The sequence below is a fragment of the Eptatretus burgeri genome, chromosome 11 (assembly GCF_056783735.1).
Source record: "Eptatretus burgeri isolate ZD-2024b chromosome 11, Ebu_testis_v1, whole genome shotgun sequence".
In the NCBI taxonomy this organism is placed as follows: domain Eukaryota; kingdom Metazoa; phylum Chordata; class Myxini; order Myxiniformes; family Myxinidae; genus Eptatretus; species Eptatretus burgeri.
In genome coordinates, this window is record NC_140971.1 from 38,490,508 (window position 1) to 38,507,961 (window position 17,454).

General features: G+C 39.7%; 1 protein-coding gene across 10 annotated transcripts in view; it reads left to right on the forward strand.

Moving 5' to 3' along the window:
* LOC147016897 (adhesion G protein-coupled receptor L2-like) overlaps positions 1-17,454 on the forward strand; it is a 619,880-nt gene that overhangs the window by 89,638 nt on the left and 512,788 nt on the right. For 2 of the 10 annotated variants that reach the window (XM_085846063.1, XM_085846066.1), the window contains one exon: positions 13,808-13,936. The exons of the other annotated variants lie outside the window; for them this stretch is intronic. The gene's annotated coding sequence lies outside the window, so the exon portion shown is untranslated. The remainder of the gene's footprint in view (positions 1-13,807; positions 13,937-17,454) is intronic. 10 annotated transcript variants of the gene reach the window in all.

The following is a 17,454-nucleotide window of genomic DNA, read 5'->3' on the forward strand; positions in this document are numbered from 1 at the left end:
TTTTGCCGGACTCATCCAGTTCGGGTTGGTATCACTCCAGTAATGTAAGTTTTGGTGATTGACTTCTCCACTGATATAAAAATTGGCTTCATCAGGAAACAGAATCCCAGCTGTGAAGTTTGCATCACCGTCCAATTTGTTTAGATCCCATTCACAAAATTCCAACCTCCTATCTGGGTGGTCTTCACAAAGATGATGGAACATTCGCATTTTGTATGGATGCCATTTTTCTTTTTTCACAATGCGCTGGATACTTGATCTGCTGACACCGCTTTCTGCCGACAATCGTCATATGCTTTTTTTGGGCCTCCTTGCAAACGCTGCCAGCACCACGATGGTTGTGCCTTCGTCAGTGGATGTTCATGTACGTCCACTTCTTGGTTGGTCCGCAACACTACCAGTCTTTCTGAACTTCTCAATAACTTTGGCAACAGTGTCGTGTGTGATGAGCTTGCCATGTTTCCTGTTAAAGTTGATTGTAATCTTGCGACAGCTTCCCGAACCAGCCATGAGAATGATTTCAATACGTTCTTCTTTTGACAAAGGCATTCTTGCAGGTAATCTGAAAAAAATTGAAGATATAAGCTATGTATGAAGAATTTCGGGAGACATTTTGCTGAAAGTCTTATACAATCTTATATATATATATATATATATATATATATATATATATATATATATATATATATATATATATATATATATATATATATATATATATATATATATATATATATATATATATATATATATATATATATATATATATATATATATATATATATATATATATATATATATATATATATATATATATATGTAGTTGCGGTTCTGGAAACCGCATGCCTCGAAGGCAATGGCACCCAACACAGTGATCCCCAGACAGTTATTTCATTAGTATACGTGCAGTTAGACCTTTCCCTCTTGTCTAATGGGTTCACAGGACGAAGTGCGTTGCGTGGGTTTTATAGCTAGGTCTAATTATATATCCATTTTCCTGTCAATCTCTCTCTTCATTCCAACTCTTTCCTCAGTTAGACCTTTCCCTCATGTCTAATGGGTTCACAGGACGAAGTGCGTTGCGTGGGTCTTATAGCTAGGTCTAATTATTTCTACATTTTCCTGTCAATCTCTCTCTTCATTCCAACTCTTTCCTCTTATCCATTAACTATATCAAAGTAGGCACCGCACCCAGACGGCCGCCTGTGAAAATCACAGCGATGACCTCCACCACTAGACTGTATGGGACGCGTGCAGCACAGCAATAACCTCCACCTCCAGACTGAACAGGACGCACGCAGCCCTGCGATAACCTCCACCCACTGTACAGGACGCGCGCGGCGCACCCTTTCATTTGAATCTGCATCTAATACTTATATCTATCTTCTTTTCAACCCTGATTTATATTCAGTCCTTTCCTTCAATCCATGGTACAAAGAGGAGCAGGTGCAAATGCACGATAACAGACATGCGCGCAGCCCCGTGATAATTACCATCTAACTGTACGGGACGCACATGGCGCACATTTGTATTCGGGTCTGTGCGCTGATTATATTATCAACGGTGTCTCACCATCGACCTTCGCTCGCCACCTCCGCCACAAATATCTCCTCGCACCTTCGCCTCAATGCAGTCACCACCAAGCAGGTGCAAATGCATGGCCCAGATCGCTCGGGCCGCTTTGCATGCGGACGGAACAAACACATTGACCAGCGCCAACTGCAGAGCGCCGGGACCGAACGGCGCCCGAACGGGAATGCAGGACCGACGCGACCCTTGACCGGTCGCCGGAACACGGCCCGGGAGTTCGGTGCAAGGCGATTCATGTCACGGTGTTCGGTGCAAGACAATTCCACAGTTTTTCCATGTCTCGCTGGATGTACAAATGAGACCACTTCCAGCTGTAGGGGCCGGGCAGCACAGGGCCAGGGTGCAATAGGAGCGCACGATTCGGGTGATGCCTCATTGCTTCGGGTCGTCACCCCCACCCTGCACCATGGGGCTTATAAAAGGCGGATCGCGAAGCCGTTTCCGAGCTGGGATCTCCACATCCGCCTGCTGCTCAGCCTGACTCCACTTTACACCCGCCTAACACCCGCCTGACTCCGCCTGCTGACTCCGCCTTCCACCTGCCTGACTCCGCCCGCTGATTCCCACCTTCTCGCCTGCTGGCTCTGCCTACCGCCTTCCTTGCCTGTCAGCCCCGCCTATTCTTTGGACCACGTCCAGAGTTATCCGTGTGCAACGGCCTGCGATTCCGGAGAGTCTAGTGGGAACCCAAGATAGCTTTCCCCCCTCGTGGTCCTTTCGCCCCGACCCCGTGCAGACACACACACACACACACACACACACACACACACACACACACACACACACACACACACACACACACACACACACACACACACACACTTACATATATATATATATATATATATATATATATATATATATATATATATATATATATATATATATATTGTTACGGCTGTGGAAATTCGCAAACCACCATCCAGGTCCCGTAGGTGAGGTATCTCTTAAGTACATGTGTAGTTAGCCCCAAACCCGTTGTTTAGAGGGAATTAATGTGATTCATTCGGGCTGCGACGCTTTGAGATAGCCGTTTTTCTGTTCTATCTTTATTTTGAACCAACCACGTCTCAACCGCCATCACACAACAACCACCAACCACAACGCCGCTTCACAACAACCACAACCACACCGGCCTCTCAACAACCACGCCATCCTCACCACTCCGCCAGCAACCGTCAACATCTCCACGAACACAAAAGGGGAACAACAACAACTCCCACCCCGGTTTCTCTGGTAAACAAGAATGACGGTTGGAAACTCAACTCCCGCCCCGATTTCTCTGGTAAACAAGAATGACGGTTGGAAACTCAACTCCCGCCTCGATTTCTCTGCTAAACAAGAATGACGGATGGAACTCAACTCCCACCCCGATTTCTCTGGTAAACAAGAATGACGGTTGGAAACTCAACTCCCGCCCCGATTTCTCTGGTAAACAAGAATGACGGTTGGAAACTCAACTCCCGCCCCAATTTCTCTGGTGGAATGTTCCCCCCCGCGTGCCACAAAGGGAGGGGCGGGGTGCCGGGGAAATAAAAGGGTGCACGGAGGTGCCGCTAGGAGGAAGTCAGGTCAGGGCGGTCGGTGAGAGTGTCAGTTTCAGTCGGCGGTTCATGGTCTTCTGCCCGTCTGGGTCTTGGAGAAGCGGTCCGTAGAGCGACCCGCTCGTTGGAGCTTGCAGTCGGTGGAGAGTCCGGACGTCGCGGAGGGGACTCGGACTGGAGGTGCCGCTCTGCCAGCTGTGTGGCGTGGACCTGCGCGTTCGTACAAGGAGCTCGCCCACCATTGCACCGCGAGGGTGCAGGTAACCTGCAACGGTCTCGTGGGACTGGTTAGGTCTGCCAAGTCCCACACCATAAAGGCCCACGGGCCCCGTCTGCCCCCTTGTCTTTGAGGGTGGCCTTTTCTTTTGTTTTTTTTTGTTCTTGATCTTGTGGCGCCGTGTCTTGTAAAGTAAAACTGTAAAAGTGTTGCCGTGTGTTCGCGTATTCGGTCGTAGCTCTGCATTGTTGTTTTTGTTTTAAATTGATATATGTGTGCTCTTCGTGTGTCATGCAAATAAAGTGCATTATGTTGAATTGTTCCCCGTTTCGCTGCGTCCTTTCCTTTGTTTGAATCTCCATCTTGCTTCACGTAAAGGGTTTGTAGTGGGCTGAATACGCCCGATAACTAATCGGAACCGTCGAGGCCGACGATAACACCGCTCGGTTATCCCGATAGCACGGAACGGACCGATTAAGCGGCCCGTGTCCGGAGTCGACCTGCGGCGAGGTGCTATCGCCCGGTCTACCATCCGCGTGGGTACTTAGGTAGGTCGAGTTTGGCGAACAACCCTATCCCACGCGGGTGGCCAATTGGCACGATCGTGGTGAGGCCGAAAGGCCCACCCGTGACTAGCTCCCGGCGTTAGTCCGAGAGGGTCACGACAGAATTGTCCGTCCGGTGGGCGATGTGCCGTGATTCGAGTCACGTGGCCGATCGCACGCCGGCGGGCGCGAATTCGCAACAATATGTATATATATATATATATATATATATATATATATATATATATATATATATATATATATATATATATGTATATATATATATATATATATATATATATATATATATATATATATATATATATATATATATATTTTTAATATACATTTATTTATATATATATATATAATATATATATATATGTATATATTTATATACATTTATATATATATATATATATATATATATATATATAAATAAATGTATATTAAAAAAAATATATATATATATTAGGGTGTTTCACAAAATTTGTTTTCACAAAATTTTGCCAGATCGCTTTTTGTCTTGTTCCAATTGGCATTGTAAGCATCTGTACCAAAAATGGAGTCAATTGCTGCACATTTAGGGGTGGCACACTTTTTCACAATGTTGACGTTTTTTTTCTATTTTCAGGAATAATGGCATCAAGAAAGAAATGTAACTTGCTCGCGAAGCCCCCTCTACTTTCCATTTTAGGAGCTCGCCTTCCCTCAAAGGAGCAAGTGCTAATCCACCTCCTCTATCATATTGAAGAGGGGAAGGCATTTTCAAAGGCCACAACAGCAACAATGGATGAAGTAAAGAAGATATGGGAGAGAGCCAGTTTACCGACAATGACGGATGCCAATCTTCGAAAAAAGATCAAGAAGCTGTATGCGGAGTACAAGAAACTAATAAAAGAGAAAAACAGAGAGACGGATGGAGCTCTTTTACATCGTGAAACTTGGCTAGGGGATCTTCAGGACCTCTTCGATATTGCTGCAGCAAACATATTCGACCTGAAGATTCCCGAAGAAGACAAAGAATTTCTAAGGCACCAAAGAGAAGACCGGATGTCATGCTCTTTTGGATGTGTAGACAAGGTTCAGCAAGGGAAGGATAAGAGAAAGAGGGCAAGAGAAGCTGAGAGAAACGCAAGAGCTGAACACAGTGCAGAAACAATGGCAAAACAGAAGTGTATCCGAGGTACTCACATGCTATCTCGATTGAGGGAAGAAGTTGGACAAGATTCATCAACAGCCTCTGAAGATGGTTCAGACGAAGAGTTCGCTTACAGGGCAACGCCTGCCAAGCCCAGCCATATCTCACATGCAGGATTAAAGAAGCGAGGCTCATCTGAAGTACTTGTTGCTTCATTGACAACAACATCGGACAGAGAGGGTCTATCCAATCGTCAGGCTGTTGCATCCTTCATAGTGACAGCAAAGAGCTTGGGACATGATGTTAGCAATGACTCAATAAGTTCCGCAACTGTCCATAGAGCTTAGGTTGAGCAATAAAAATTGTGAAAAAGTGTCCCACCCTTTACTGGTGTCCTATTGGCTCAATTTTTGGTACAGATGTTCAAAATGTCAATAGGAACAAGGCAAAATGCGATCTGGCAAAATTTGGAAAACTTTTACTTCTACCATTATATTGTGAACCACCCTAATATATATATATATATATATATATATATATATATATATATATATATATATATATATATGTATTTATACATTTATATATATATATATATATATGTATTTATACATATATATATATATATATATATATATATATATATATGTATTTATACATATATATATATGTATTTATACATATATATATATATATATATATATATATATATATATATATATATATATATATATATATGTGTATTTATACATATATATATATATATATATATATATATATATATATATATATATATATATATATATATATATATATATATATATATATATATATATATATATATATATATATATATATATATATATATATATATATATATATATATATATATATATATATATATATATATATATATATATATATATATATATATATATATATATATATATATATATATATATATATATATATATATATATATATATATATATATATATATATATATATATATATATATATATATATATATATATATATATATATATATATATATATATATATATATATATATATATATATATATATATATATATATATATATATATATATATATATATATATATATATATATATATATATATATATATATATATATATATATATATATATATATATATATATATATATATATATATATATATATATATATATATATATATATATATATATATATATATATATATATATATATATATATATATATATATATATATATATATATATATATATATATATATATATATATATATATATATATATATATATATATATATATATATATATATATATATATATATATATATATATATATATATATATATATATATATATATATATATATATATATATATATATATATATATATATATATATATATATATATATATATATATATATATATATATATATATATATATATATATATATATATATATATACATATATATATATACATATATATATATACATATATATATATACATATATATATATATATATATATATACACGAGCCTGGTGTTGGCGCAGTGGTTAGGGCAGCGGCTTGGGATCCAAAAGGTCCCGAGTTCAAGCCCCGTTGGGCCACTGAATTAATACACCAGGGGGTTGACTCAGCCTGTCATCCTTCCGAGGTCGGCGAAATGAGTACCAGTGCACTGGGCCGGTGTATACCCCGGTTAAAATAGGTGTACCATATCCCTGTGTCATAAGAGGCGACCAGGGTTGCGTCAGGAAGGGCATCCGGCGTAAAACATGTGCCAAATCACCATGCGGATCATACGGATGATCCGCTGTGGCGACCCCGAACGGGAGCAGCCGAAAGAAGAAGATATATATATATATATATATATATATATATATATATATATATTCATATGTATATATATATATTTATATTTATACTGTATATATTTATTTATATATTTATATATATATTTATAAATATATATTAATATATATATATATATATCTTGTTTTTATTTGACAATCTGGTGACATCACGTTATCGAAGAGTGCCCTTATTTTCTTTTTTTTATATCGTGTTTTCTTTTAACCACGGGCTTCTGCTACGGTTTATGGTTTATGTTAGATCAACTAAGATATTCTCTTTTTAATGTAATTATTGAGAGAAATTGTGATTATTGATTTGCTTCACATTGTGAGTTTGGTGTTAATTATTACTCCAAACGTTAGCAGTTATGCTTTATCAATTATTAACATATGTCAATAGCAATTTACTTTTTGGTAACTTGTCATTTGTATGCATTGTCTACATCCTTTTTATCAGTCTTTTCCTGAGTTTATTGGTTAATGAAAAAAATAATTGGTTCACGAAAAAATATTTTCACAAAAAAAATGTGACCACTATATTCGTTATTGTTGTGTGTCTGTCTGTCTATCTGTCCGAGCATAGCTCCATGGGTTTTGATCCGATCCTGATAAAATTTTTGTGGGAGGTTTATATCATGATCTCGTTGTGTTTTCCTGAGAATGGGCGTGGTGCGCCCATTATGGGCAGAGCCACGCCCAAAAAACATGTGTTTTTAGGGGGTAGCCGATTTCAATTTGCATCTTCTCCTCGGGGGTTTGTCGAATCTGACAGGGGTTTTGGTATTTGGTTAGCCCAATGGCACCTGCATAGCCCCACGGAGCTCGATTTTTTTTTTATTTTCGTCCCAAGGTCAAGGTCACGAACTTAGAAAATTTCAAATTTTGACGTAAAAAATTTTCTTCTCCGAGGGGTTTGTCGAATCTGGCAGGGGTTCCGGTATTTGGTTAGCCCAATGACACCTGCATAGCCCCACGCAGCTCGATTTTTCATTTTCGTCCCAAGGTCAAGGTCACAAGGTCACGAACTTAGAAAATTGCGAATTGTGTTTTTAGGGGGTAGCCGATTTCAATTTGCATCTTCTCCTCGGGGGTTTGTCGAATCTGGCAGGGGTGTTGGTATTTGGTTGGCCCAATAGGACCTGCATAGCCCCACGGAGCTCGATTTTTCTTTTTCGTCCCAAGGGCAACGTCACGAGGTCACGAACTTAGAAAATTGCGAATTTTGACATAAAAATCTATCTTCTCCAAGGGGTTTGTCGAATCTGGCAGGGGTTTCGGTATTTGGTTAGCCAAATGGCACCTGCATAGCCCCACGGAGCTCGATTCTTTTTCATTTTCGTCCCAAGGTCAAGGTCACAAGGTCACGAACTTAGAAAATTTCGAATTTTGACATAAAAATCATACGACCGCCCAAACTTTGAGAGCTTGGATGACAATATTTTGTGTGCATAATCTTGAGGTCATTCCCCACCTCAAGTCTTGAAACCATTTTGCTCTATCTCAAACACCTTGCCCGTGGCGCCCCCTTGAAGTTTGTTTTTATGCTGATTTCATCAAAGTATGGATTATAATCCGAGGACTGCGAAATGCCGTATAGCCTATATGACGTTATATTGTTCCTGGAATGTTCCAGAGGAAGTTTTTCACCAAAGGTCATAATCTTTGACCTTTGACCTTTAAAGTTCACAAAGGTCGAATTTTCAAAGTTGTGGGAATCGAACCGGGTTTTCGACCTTCTTCGACGAACTAACTCTAATAAGCTATAGCACGTATCCTGTTTCCTTATTTCAATGTCCACACCATTGTTTTGTGACCTTTAAAGGTTATGCAAAGTCAAATTTTTAAAGTTGTTGAAGAAAACCGGGTTTTCGACATTTTGCAGCTAATAACCTGTCACTCGTACCACATCATGTTGATCATTTTTATAACTTGGTCAAACATTATCACATTGTCTCATCCTTGACTTCTGAAACAATCTACATCGTCAAATACCGCTCGTGAACCATCGTCGCCTTCAGACTTGTTCACCAAGCACTCACACTTGGAAACATTCAAATGTGAAATGTTTATTCGCTTCACATTGTCCAGTAAAGACCCCATTGTCCATCAAACGAGAGGGGCACTCCGTATAGAGTGCACGCCTCCGCCACACAATGCCTGATATAGTAGAACATATCAGGCCCAATAGATTTATTAAATATCGTGATGTATATCGTTTTTGGCCAAATCCCTCAATGGTGAAGAATCACTTCAAAAATTCTCGTAGCCGGATCTGGATTCGGATGTTTACCAAAATCAAATCAATTTGCCCTTGTCAAACACCCAACCTGTCCACCAAGTTTCGTCCGAATCCGTCCACAACTTTTTGAGATATCGTACAATATATGGTTTTTGGCCCTATCTCTCAATGGTGAAGAATCACTTCAAAAATTCTTGTAGCCAGATCCGGATGCGGATCTTCACCAAAATCGAATAAGTTCATCCTCGTCACACAGCCAACCTGCCCTACAAATTTCATATGAATCAATCTACAACTTTTTGAGATATCCTGCACACAAACAAATAAACAAGCAGTCATAGACTAGTACTTACGAAATCGTCAACTTGACCTCTGACCTTGTCTAATAAAAGCTGTCTCCTAGAGAAGGTAGCGACGGAAACCAGAAGTTTCTATGATGATTCTGTACCAAACCATCAAAAATCGAATGTTTGACCTCACTGTGACCTTGACCTTTGACCGATTTTGACCAAAATCTAATCAGCGCTAGCCATCACCCTCCTGAATCACGTGGTGTAATTTGACATTGGTAGCTTCTTCCGTTCTCGAGTTACCGCGGATTAACGTAACTTCTTGAGGTCACACTCGACGTAAGGTCACACTCGACGCCCACCCCCCCAACTCGAAAGGACGCCGGGGCGAGCGCGATGACGTCTGCGCGCACACGCAAAACCTCGCCACATGACGAGCCGTGATGTGGCGGGTGAAATATTTTTTATACAATCTTAAAACGTCTCCAAAACATCCGATTTTTACCAGAATTTCGACAAGCGAGTGTTAAGCGTCCTAAGCGATCGCAAAAACCGAAGATAAAATTAAAATCGAAGTTAAAACGAACTCGTAACGTCGACCAAAGCAAAAATACTCCATTTTTCCACAGGAATTTACGGAATTATTTCATATTATTTTATCAAAGACATAAAACCGTAATATTTGGCCATCTACAAACAATCTTTACACCATCCGACGGCTTAGCGAGTCAGGCATGCGACGATAGGCTTTATTGGGATGAAAAATGACTTTTAAACACCATCTTTATTGAAAACACCTTCAGCGCGCACACGCAAAACGTTTACGTGACTCAACGACGCGTCTGCTCGAGCATTCTGCACCACGTGACGAGCCGTGACGCGGCGGGTGAAATATTTTTTATACAATCTTAAAACGTCTCCAAAACATTCGATTTTTACCAGAATTTCGACAACCGAGTGTTAAGCGTCCTAAGCGATCGCAAAAACCGCAGACAAAATTAAAATCGAAGTTAAAACGAACTCGTAACGTCGACCGAAGCAAATATACTCCATTTCTCCACAGGAATTTACGGAATTATTTAATATTATTTTATAACACTGATATTTTTAAAACAGCTGTAACTCGACGAATTGACACACAAATTCCACCGAACTTCCCTCGATCTTCCAAACTCACGCTCCGTCAACAATACCTGTGGTAACTTTTCTCCAATTATCATGTTTTGGATGTTTGACCTCACTGTGACCTTGACCGTTGACCGATTTTGACCAAAATCTAATCAGCCCTCGCCATCACCCTCCTGGATCACGTGGTGTAATTTGGCCTTGGTAGCTTCTTCCCTTCTCGAGTTATCATGTTTTGGATGTTTGACCTCACTGTGACCTTGACCTTTGACCAATTTTGACCAAAATCTAATCAGCGCTAGCCATCACCCTCCTGAATCACGTGGTGTAATTTGACATTGGTAGCTTCTTCCGTTCTCGAGTTATCGTGCCTACAAACAAACAGACACACAAACAAACACACAGAAACACACAGACAGAGGACGGAAGTCATCAATATACTTACTAAATCTTTAGATTTCGTAAGTAATAAGCAGTCATAGACTGGTACTTATGAAATCGTCAACTTGACCTCTGACCTTGTCTAATAAAAGCTGTCTCTAGAGAAGGTAGCGACGCAAACCAGTAGTTTCTCTGATGATTCTGTACTAAACCATCAAAAATCGAATGTTTGACCTCACTGTGACCTTGACCTTTGACCGATTTTGACCAAAATCTAATCAGCACTAGCCATCACTCTCCTGAATCACGTGGTTTAATTTGACATTGGTAGCTTCTTCCGTTCTTGACTTATCGTGTCTACAAACAAACAAACAAACAAACAGAGTCCGGAAGTCATCAATATACTTTCGAAATCTTTAGATTTCGTAAGTTACAAGCCGGTAGGCGGACATGGGTAGTCGATTAAGTCGAATTTAGTCGTTTTTCAGCCGTTACTAGCCAACAAAAGCGTCCATAGCAACGGTTCTTTCTCACACATAACTAAGACATACCATGAACCTACCATACCAGTTTCATGTATATCTGACTCATAGTCTCTTAGATATAAAGCCTGGTCTTGGCTTCGTGGTTAGGGTGGTGGCTTGGGATCCCAGGGTTCCTGAGTTCAAGCCCCGTTGGCTGCTGAATTAACACCAGGGGGTTGACTCAGCCTGTCATCCTTCCGAGGTCGGCGAAATGAGTACCAGTATACTGGTCCCAGTGAATGCCCCGGTTAGAATAGGTGTACCATATCCCTGTGTGTCGTAAGAGGCGACCAGGGTTGGCGTCAGGAAGGGCATCCGGCCACAAAACATTGCCTCAAGAAAAAGCCCAACCCCTGCACAGCAGGGAAAAATGGCTGTAAAAACGGTCATTTTTATTTCTTTTTAGTCTCTGAGATATAACGAACTTCGTTTTTTTTAATTGTTTTCGACCAGGGTTCATTCAAAGTCTATGTTCTCCGAGTTTTCATAGGATCCGGCTGGAAATTTTTGACAATATGGCTGAATGTACTACCCACAGTCGCTCGTGGCCCGATTTTTGATTTTCGAAAACATAAATTTTTGAGATTTTTTTGAAAATTTCAAAGGTCCATTGCTAGGCAACGGATGGGTCCATAGCAACGGTTCTCATTTGTACACAACTAGGTCATGGTATGAACCTACAAACCCAGTTTCATCGAAATCGCCATTGTATTAACGGAGCACTGGACCGAACAGACATACATACAGACAGACAAACATATCGATGTAAATACTGATTATAAGGGTAGATAGATTGACGACCAAACAAACAGACAAACTGACAAACAGACAGAAAGGGGTGAAAGCATAATCTCCTTCACCTTCGGTGGCGTAGGTAATAACATTGTATATACTCAGTCAGTGGCATCACAATGATTTGACAAAAGGGTGCAGGAATTAAAGGAACATTCCACGAAAAGTTTGTTCTGTGACTACTTTCACGATGTTGAATGCCCTTCTTCTTCTTGCATATGGCAGCTTAGCTGCCAGGGTACCTATCATTATTGGGAGCGTGACTGTGTCGCTGGTGCAGTGCCCCTCTACCAGTACACACTGGTACTCATTTTGCTGACCTTAGAAGGATGACAGGCTGAGTCAACCCCCTGGTGTATTAATTCAGCAGCCAACAGGGCTTGAACTCAGGACTCAAGGATCCCAAGCTGCCACCCTAACCACTGAGCCAACACCAGGTTGTTGAATGCCCTTGTATAAGACAGACTGCATGTATAGGCACAGTATGAACATGCAGAAGAACTAGATTGCAGGTCCTGAAATTTGCTCAACCAAATGATAAGGAAGCACTGGAATTCATTAACATTCAGGGCCATGCCCACACAGAAGCTCATTTATTGCTGCTCCGAAAACATCCAGATCATTATTGCATTGTTACTATATTGCTGTTTCCCATGTAATTGGAATTCTACCTTGCGATAACTGCATTTGATAAGTACTGCACTATATGGGTATGTCGATAAAATTGTGTCTTGAAGGTGTATCAGGAGCTAAAAGTTTATATATCAGGTGCCATTAAAGTTATTGTTGAGGGAAGTGCAATGTTCTGATATTGTGGGGTTTTCTTTTAACCGTTCAATAACCAAGCATAAACGTCTGCCCTCATTCCCCTTCCCCACAAATATTTTCTGCCTACCAACCTCACCCCTCCACCCCAGGTGGTACGGTAATACTTTCGGGGTGTTCTGTATTTAAGAAATGCGGTAGTCATCAGTCATGGTTGCCCTTTGTAGCTGAAGTTGGCTGTCAACATGTGACATGTTACATGGAAACAAACTGGGAATGCAAATATGTTTATACTATAGGTAGTTCTGCACAGACAGCAACCATACTCTAAGGTAGCAACATTGTAACTCACTGTAAAGCTAAGGGGTGTCCAAGAAGACCAGAGCACTTGTTACCCACGCACAGTTTTGTAATTTGTTCAGGGTGCCGATGATAACTCGGCTCCTCTTCGTGAGAGACCGTGGGATCTTCAACCTCCACCAACAACCAGTGCTGGTAAACTGGTCCTCGAGATTTATGTCCATTTAATGGACGGCACACATATTGATGCCTCATCCTTCATATTCATTCATTCATGCATTTAATATGCATCCTGTGGCTGCTGGTTTCATCATTGTTGGGAGCATTGCTGTACCGCTGATGCAGTGCCACCTGTAGGTTATGGCAGAAATTTGTAATTTGTTCAGGGTACCGGTGATCGCTCACCTACTTTTCATGAAGGACACTGTGGGATCTCTAACATCTTCTTATTAATGTTGGCAGATGGGATGACCAGTTTAACGTCCATCTGAGGGACGGGCATACGCATTGATGCCTTGCCCTGTCTGTGAGACACTGGAATGACAGTTTATATCTGGGTCAATATTCAAACCCAGGCTTGACCGCTCAGAGGTGAGTGAGCATACCTCTGGCCTATCCTACTTGCCTCTTTCGTAGTACACATTGATTGGGCACGATATGTAAACTGTACTGTATCACATTTTCCGTCAAACATTGTTATGCTGGAAAAAAATCTTCCAGTTACAATTAACTAGCATTTTGTCATACATTGTATTATTAAACATCATTGCATAATTCTACACTACATTGCTGCCACATACTGAGCAAAGCAATATAATTAAATTCAGGTTTAAAAAGTGGCCTTTTGGCTGATCATGCTTGTGGGATTATTTAATTCTATAATATTTTGTGTTTGCTTAGCGAATTGGAAAAAAGTAAGAAGGCATTTTGTCCTTTTTGCTGCATATTTATCATCGACTAGTAATCATCCTCAAAAGTGTTTCAAAATTAGTGTTTTATAATTTCATATTAACCCTCGGTATAAAGAAGGGCACTCGGTCGCACGCATATCTCTACCATGCATTGCCTGATCCATGAGAACATATTAGGCCCAATACATTTTTAACTTGAGGGGGAGAACTCAGTAGAGTGCAAAACCTCCGCCGCCAATACTTCTGGGTCACTTAAGTGAACCTGATATCCTATTCATTGTAGGTCAAAACGGATCAGACTCTACTGAACCACGATTGAATAAACTAAACTAGATTGACGCGCATGTAGAAATGCCAAAAAAATAAAATCGAAATTTTTTTGAAAAAAAAGGTGCAAAATTTCTGGGGTTTTTTTTCTCCAACAATTTTTTTTGGGGGGTTGGAAATCACTTAAAACATGAAGAAATGCAAAAAAAAAATCCAATATTTTTCAAATAAACGAAAAAAATTTGAAAAAAAGTTGCACAATTTTTTTTTTCTAACAAATTTATTTATTTTTGGTTGGAAATCACTTAAAACATTTAGAAATGCAAAAACAAAAATTCAAATATTTTTTCAAAATGGCCGCCATAGCAGCCATATTGGACTTTGGACCAAGTCCAAAATCTAATGGCATGATCCTTGGACCATACCTAATCCCCCCACCAAGTTTCGTCGAAATCCGTCCAGGAGTTTTTCCGTAATACTGTTCACAAACAAACAAACAAACAGACAGGGGTGAAAACAGTAACCTCTGTCCATCTTCGATGGCGGAGGTTGAAAATATCATTCTATACATCGTTTTTGAACCTATGGTGAATGGTGAATCATCAATGGTGAAGAATCGCTTAAAAATTTTTTTTTATCATATCTGGATCCGAATTCAGATCTTCACCAAAATTGAACAAATTCTTCCTTGTCAAACACCCAACGTGTCCACCAAGTTTCGGCCAAATCTGTCCACAACTTTGTGAGATATTGTGCTATATATCGATTTAGCCCTATCTCTCAATGGTGAAGAATCGCTTAAAAACAGTCTAGGAGTCGGATCCAGATCCGGATCTTCAACACAATGTAATCCGTTAATCCTTGTTACACACCCAACTTGTCCACAAAATTTTATCCGCATCTGTCCACAACTTTTTCAGATATCCTGCGCACAAACAAACAGACAAACAAACACAGACAGAAAGAGGTGAAAACATAACCTCCTTCACCTTCGGTGGTGGAGGTAACAGACACCACAGGCAACATAAAATGAAGGGATGAAGAGCAACAATGAGGGGCTTGTCGATCTTCTTCTTCCTTTGTTTTCAATACATCCCGATGGGTAGAATAATTTCCTTGGGTATGGTTGTGCTGCTGTTGCAATTAAACCTGTAGGTTTGGGCAGGAATTTGGAACTTGTTCCATGGTGCCGGCAATAGCTCGCCTTCACTTCACGAAGGACACCATATGATCCTTAACGCTCACCAACTTTTTGACCAACTAATCCTAGCAAATAGTTCTGAGGGACGTCGGCACACACATTGATGAATATCCCTGCATGTGAAACTTTGGGGTCACAGTTTGTAGCTGGTCAAGATAATGATGTATATTGTGCTTGCTTGTTAGAATAATTACTAAACATACAAAATATAATTCATAATGGAGATTCCTTTTTGCAAATGTGAGTATTTGATGGTAAACACAGATCAAAAGGCCAATCAGCTTGTTGGATAGCTGTGTTCACAGAGTTGCTGGGTGTATTTATATTTTCATGTAATTGCTTATCGTCTAGTATTATAATTTTTGCAGGTGAGGTGGAGCAATCTTGTATTTTGAGTGTAACCCTTTCTTCAAATTGACCATTAACCCGGTTTTGTACCATAAACACCTCACAACGTAGCCGAGCTGTTTCCCCCTTTGAGTCCTTGGATCTATTGAGGTGTGGTGGACAAACAGTGTGGTCTTCAGGGCTGAATGAATGGGTGAGCAATGTGGGCATTTCGACAAAACTCAGTCATTCTAACAGGGCAGTGCACTTTGTACGCCCAGCTTTGGTACACTGTAAAATTAACATGCATCACTTGGTCGAGTGGTGTGCACGTTTATAACATAACGCAGATACTACCGGTTGAAAAACCGTGTCTTGCTCTAATTTCTCTATGTTCGAGCTGATATGAGGCAAGAAAAAAAAATTCTCACATTTGCGAGTAAATCACTGGGAGCCTCGAGCCTTTCTGGTGCCTGCATCAAGCAAATGACTTCATAATCAAGGTCATTTTCATTACCGAATTCTCAGTGCGTGGAAGTTTTACTGCATAGGCATTGCCTATGTAATGCAACTGCTGAAGCAATATCCTTCATTCAATGAGAGACAAAGATTACGAGTGACCACGTGGTCAGTCAAATCCAATATTAAAATGCACTACTGTCTGAAACTGTGAATGAACATAGAGCGATATACTCGTGTTACTTGATCGATCTTTTCAAACATTCCCCATTGTCGTCGAGCATTGAGCACATTGAATACATAAGCAAAATCAGCAAGATTCCGAAAATCATTTTTCCCCTTGGTACTAATTGCAGATGTGACTGACGTCCTGGTGTATATATACATATACATTTTACTCCTTATTATCTTACTCCTGATACTTCTGGTTTTATTTCCCTTTTAACCCCTTTTTCAACTCTTTGATTGCTTTCTAGAGTTAAATAATTGAGGAATTATTCTCACTAAAACCATGGCAATAATAAATGGAATTTTAATTATATACCTTTATTGGAATTGAATTTTTACCTCCACTACCGAAGGTGGACGGAGGTTATGTTTTTACCCCTGCCTGTCTGTCTTTGTATGTTTGTTACTCGTGAAATCGAAGATTTACAAGTACATATTGGTCGGTCTGGTCTCTGATTCTGTCTGTTTGTTTGTCTGTATGTCAATCGCCTACGGGTCACAATTTTAAACCGATCTTCACAAAACATCACAAAATGGTCGAGTTTGTCATAAGCAAGAGGCCTATTGATTTTGAGGTCAAAAGTTCAAAAGGTCAACATCGCCCAAAGATCAACAACTTTGTAAAGTTTCTAAAATCAACAACTTTCATCTGATTGACCTGAAGCGGAGTTGCATTATTTGGTCAGTGAATTCAACCAGCTAATTATTTTTGAGGT